At 41.0% G+C, this 5832-nt stretch overlaps 1 pseudogene; it reads right to left on the minus strand.

Moving 5' to 3' along the window:
* Window positions 1-2979: 2979 nt before the first annotated feature.
* Window positions 2980-5832, minus strand: part of LOC107582138 (disks large-associated protein 2-like) — a 52985-nt pseudogene continuing 50132 nt past the window's right edge.

Raw genomic sequence — 5832 nt, forward strand, 5'->3', positions numbered from 1 at the left:
GTATGAGCACACAGTGAGTGTGCAGTGACCTCACATTGGGAACATTGTATGAGCACACAGTGAGTGTGCAGTGACCTCACATTGGGAACATTGTATGAGCACACAGTGAGTGTGCAGTGACCTCACATTGGGAACATTGTATGAGCACACAGTGAGTGTGCAGTGACCTCACATTGGGAACATTGTATGAGCACACAGTGAGTGCGCTGTGGGGTTACACTTTTAGCTCACTGTGACACACACATTGTGACCACACCATGAGAATCATGTGAGCTCATAGTGACATCATTGTACGATCAAATTGTTGACTGGGTTGTTTTCCCAACTCAAGTCTGCAATAATAAAATGTTAAATAACACAAATATGTATTTAATCACATTTTATTAACCAGTGTCTATAGTTACTTTTTTAGGGAGAAACGCAATATTGTAATGCATTTAGGGTTGGGCGATGTCTACAAAATTGGCATCGGACGATGTCTACAGTAAAACATCATGATGGACGATGACATCGGGGGGTTGGGGTGGGTGTGCCCGAAGCGTGAATTCGTATTCAGAAAACAATTGCTAACAGTTACCTGTTACATTACAGTAGCCTACATAAAATTTCACTTACCACATAAACAGAGTAAGGAGAGATGACTGGCGAATGATTTTCAGATCCTCAGCCCCACTGACAAACATCTAATCTTGTAAAATGTGTGGCAAGTACTGCCGCTCCATAGTATAAATACAGTGCATGCGATCGCGAATCTCGAAAGTGAAAGTGAAACTAAAAAGAGATTGTGCATTCAAAAGCAGTTTCAATGTCGTTTCAATAGCGGCTCCCTGATGCCAGCAAGCCGCAATTTATATACAGTATAATTACCCAATGATATAACTGCAAGAGAAATTACTATAGTTACTTTTTTAGGGAGAAACGCAATATTGTAATGCATTTAGGGTTGGGCGATGTCTACAAAATTGGCATCGGACGATGTCTACAGTAAAACATCATGATGGACGATGACATCGGGGGGTTGGGGTGGGTGTGCCCGAAGCGTGAATTCGTATTCAGAAAACAATTGCTAACAGTTACCTGTTACATTACAGTAGCCTACATAAAATTTCACTTACCACATAAACAGAGTAAGGAGAGATGACTGGCGAATGATTTTCAGATCCTCAGCCCCACTGACAAACATCTAATCTTGTAAAATGTGTGGCAAGTACTGCCGCTCCATAGTATAAATACAGTGCATGCGATCGCGAATCTCGAAAGTGAAAGTGAAACTAAAAAGAGATTGTGCATTCAAAAGCAGTTTCAATGTCGTTTCAATAGCGGCTCCCTGATGCCAGCAAGCCGCAATTTATATACAGTATAATTACCCAATGATATAACTGCAAGAGAAATTATGAAAATATGTATTTTCCTCCCATCTCGTATTTATTCCTTTTAGGGGTTCCATATACACGTCATTTTCTTTCCGAACACGGTATTGGGATGCAGCGGCTTGCCGGGGGTATGGGGTGGAATCACAATGTCAGCTCAACATCGTGATGTCTATCAGCCATCGGCGATGGACGATGGCATCGTCTATCGGCCCAGCCCTAAACGCATTACTTTTAAAAGTAACTTTCTCCAACACTGCTAGTAACCAGTTATTAGTGTTCACAATACTAACCTACTGTAAACTGTAACCAAACATAGGAGTCATGGTTTATTGCTTAGTATAAGCCTTTCGTACAGTAAATTGACCTTCCTCTGATTCCTGATTTCCTCGTTTCATATTATTAGTTCTGGTGGTGACAGCTAGCTTCTTCAGCATCCAGAGTAATGAATCCCTGTAAATTGCATCATGAATATACAGTAATGCATTTTAAACAAGTTCAAAGTCTTTTGGAAGTTTATGACTTATTGATGTATTTTCCATATTCCACATCTCTCTCAGCTAGTGCTGTAAACATGTCTGTAGTATCGTGGCTAAAATAATCTAAACTCACTAAAATGCATCTATAATTTTTCAACTCATTCTCACTCCCATGGGGCCCAATACTGATTTAGCTTTAGTGGTAGGGGGTTGTGTTAGATGCTCTAAAATATTAAAATATAAAGGAGAGTCTTCCCAAAATTGAAAATGTACCCTGATGTCATTCTAAACCCATACAAACAAGCCTTACTGGTTCTTGCATGTCAAGCAAGTGCCTTTGAGCTTCTACACTAGTCAACATTTGAAGTGGATCAAAACCATTCATCAAAGTTGTCCTAAAACCAAAATGCGCTCTTGTCATAGGACACATTTGATTAACTATTTTGATCAACCACAAATGTTTATTACTATAGTTTGATGTTCTCTATATTTTATGTGAATAAAAGGCTAAATGTTTTTCATATAAAGTGATTTTTAGAGGTCTTGGATTAAACGGCTCAATTTTTACTTTTACAATAATTTCAATTATCAAAGTTTTGGTGGAATGGATGAATGGACCAATGGATGGACAGAAATCTCTCAGGAAAATATCTTAATTTGTGTTTTTGAAGATGAATGGAAGTCTTATAAGTTTATGTCATTTTCATCTTTGAGTGAACTATCCCTTTTAGGTGTATATAAAGTGATTACTCTAGCTGTTCAAATTAATAACCCAACATATCATGATGACCAAAGTATTCCCAACAATACCATTAATAGATTTATGATGATAAAATTCCTAGAAACTTTGTATCAGGTTATTGACACCAAATGTTTCTCACTGAAAGCAATACTGTACCCTAACGAGCCACGTTGCAATAAAGTGTTGCTCAAACAGTAGAACATGATGCTGGCAACATCAAGGTCTTGGATTTGATTACCAGGGAATGAAAGAACTGATAGAAATATGTGTAAAATTCGATTGCAATGCAAGTTGCTTTGGATAAAAGCGTCTAAATGTGTAGGGTGCTTCTGAACAGTATATTTCAATATAAATTTAGAGACTTGTTTGTATTTGTTAGGTGCAGCAGTGGCAGGTTTAATGGTCGGGTGGTTTGAGTTCCGTATTTAGCTAAATAATTCATTCCAGCCTTTGTGGATTTGGTTGTTAATGATCCATAGCTTCATAGGTGTAATGTTTTCTTCATCTCAACAGCTGCGTGCTGCGGTTGACTGTTGGTCCTGTGTAGGAACAAGCCCACAGAGAGAAGGAGCATCATTAATCTTTGTTGTTCAGAGTCAATCTGCAATCTCATCTTCTCCGCCACAGAATCTAGCTATATGAGGAGTCTTTGTGTGCACTTTCTGGGTGGGTGAGTCACTGTCTGGATGCTGCCAGCTATTTTTGGATTTGAGGTGAGACACAAAGCCATTGGGTTTACAAAGAGGCAATGACCAACTGAGACACAAACCTAAAACCGTGAGGGAGGTTTACCTGTATCCCGATGGAAGAGCGTGGAGTCTTGAGGTATTCCTCTGCTTTGGACACCAGGATGGCCTTATCGCAGGTCTGAACGGAGCTGTAGCTCCCCGCAGAAGTGAGGCGCTTGGATGCGGTTTCCATTGCTAGGGTCACCGCCTTTGCGCTATCCAGGCTGTCGGTGGAGTTGTAGATAACCCGGCTGAGGCTATCTGGTGCCCAAAGCCCTCCCCGTGACGGCCGACCCTCGTGGTACGCATCCTGCGTCGACTCTGTGCTGCTCTGGGCTGTTACAGAAATCAGCGGCTTAGTGGTGGAACGAGGAGGAACAGGTGGAGGAATCTTCTTGTAGTCAGGTGTATATGTCACTACCGCTATAACGAAACAGATGAATGATATGTTAGATTAAAGAGGGAAAAAAAAACATTTTCAGTAGTCGGTGTGCTAGATGTTTTTATTTGTAAGCTTCAAAACAATGGATGTAGATGGTTTGATCACAACAGAGCAATGGATCCGAGAGAAACTTTTTCACAGTTGTTTAGCAGATGTCTGATCATTGTCTCTTCTAGGAACCATTTTAAAGCTACACTATGCAGCCTTTGGCCCTCTATCGGTTGAAGCATAAAACTGTAAGTTATTCACGGAGGGACATTGTGTTGGTAATTACTGTACTGAGTTGTGCATTAGCTTCCAGAGGAGCCCCGCTTTGCTCATGGTTACAGAAAATGGGAATCTCACTAACAACATCAGAACTCTCCTAACATCAAAACACGGATATCTGAAAAAAAAACAAAAAAAAAAACTTTCTCATGAGTAGGTGAGTAGCTTATATGGTGCTGTTGTTTTGACCGATTACTTTTACAAAAGTTTGTCAGTCCTGACAATAAACATAACAATGGTTATTCACATCAAATAATGGCAGAAACATGAACTTGGGAAGGCTATTTATAGACAAATAGAGCAAAGTAGTAACTGTTCTGGCATTGTCACCAACATAAAGATTGTTTTGTGAACCTAGTCAATGCACAGCAAATGCTTTGCAAACTATGTTGATCCATGTTTAACTCTGCACTTTTCCTTTTTGCTTGCAAATGCTTTTCAATTTTTGTGGCTTCAAGCTTCTTCCACTTTATATATACAGTAGTAGTAGCCTGACCTTCTTTCCTTTATTTATGGATATAATGTAAACATAGATCAGAAAAGTGTGCAGTTTTCCATTAAATCCATATTGACACCTCTGAAATATTCTATAGGCTTACCTCAACTTATTTCAATTTTGTTAATTTCCAACAAAAAAAGTTAGTGTACACCAGGGGTGCCCAACCCTGCTCCTGGCGATCGACTGTCCTGCAAAGTTTAGCTCCAACCCTAATCAAAGACACCTGCCTTTAATTTTTAAGTGATGCTGAAGACCCTAATTAGTTGCATCAGCTGAACTTTGCAGGACAGTCGATCGCCAGGAGCAGGGTTGGGCACCCCTGGTGTATACAGTGTATCTTTAATAACAAGAGAACACCATAACCTACAAGAATACAACTTTTGAAAATGGAATAATGTGTATAGTGAGCAAATTGGACACTCCAATGCTTGAAGTGAACTGGTACTCTGCAATTCTGTGCTCTTTTGTTCACAGTATCTGTATTATTCGTGTGTCCCAGCACCTCTTATAAACCGCAGATATTCTCTTTTGTTCCTGCTTGACAATGCAGTCTCACTAGACAAAGACTGTTTGTCTTGCAAGCCAATGTTTTGACTATCCACATTAAATCTGATGCATACTGTATCTGTTACGGGGCTGACGAGACATGCGGATCCATTCGCAAAGCTTTTATTGTGGAGAAGACAGAGACATGGTCATGAAGCAGGCAGGGTCAAACTGAGGCAGACAGGTATATGGCAGGCAAAACACAATAATCCTAGGGCTAGCGTGGGTCGATGAACTGCAGACAGAATCAGAAGGGGCAAGACTACGGGAGAAGTCCAGGAAACCAGGCGAAGATCAGAAACCGAGAACGCGGCTAAGGCTAAGGCTAAGGCTAAGGCTAAGGCTAAGGCTAAGGCTAAGGCTAAGGCTAAGGCTAAGGCTAAGGCTAAGGCTAAGGCTAAGGCTAAGGCTAAGGCTAAGGCTAAGGCTAAGGCTAAGGCTAAGGCTAAGGCTAAGGCTAAGGCTAAGGCTAAGGCTAAGGCTAAGGCTAAGGCTAAGGCTAAGGCTAAGGCTAAGGCTAAGGCTAAGGCTAAGGCTAAGGCTAAGGCTAAGGCTAAGGCTAAGGCTAAGGCTAAGGCTAAGGCTAAGGCTAAGGCTAAGGCTAAGGCTAAGGCTAAGGCTAAGGCTAAGGCTAAGGCTAAGGCTAAGGCTAAGGCTAAGGCTAAGGCTAAGGCTAAGGCTAAGGCTAAGGCTAAGGCTAAGGCTAAGGCTAAGGCTAAGGCTAAGGCTAAGGCTAAGGCTAAGGCTAAGGCTAAGGCT

Source organism: Sinocyclocheilus grahami, unplaced genomic scaffold (assembly GCF_001515645.1).
Source record: "Sinocyclocheilus grahami isolate Dianchi unplaced genomic scaffold, SAMN03320097.WGS_v1.1 scaffold40.1, whole genome shotgun sequence".
In the NCBI taxonomy this organism is placed as follows: domain Eukaryota; kingdom Metazoa; phylum Chordata; class Actinopteri; order Cypriniformes; family Cyprinidae; genus Sinocyclocheilus; species Sinocyclocheilus grahami.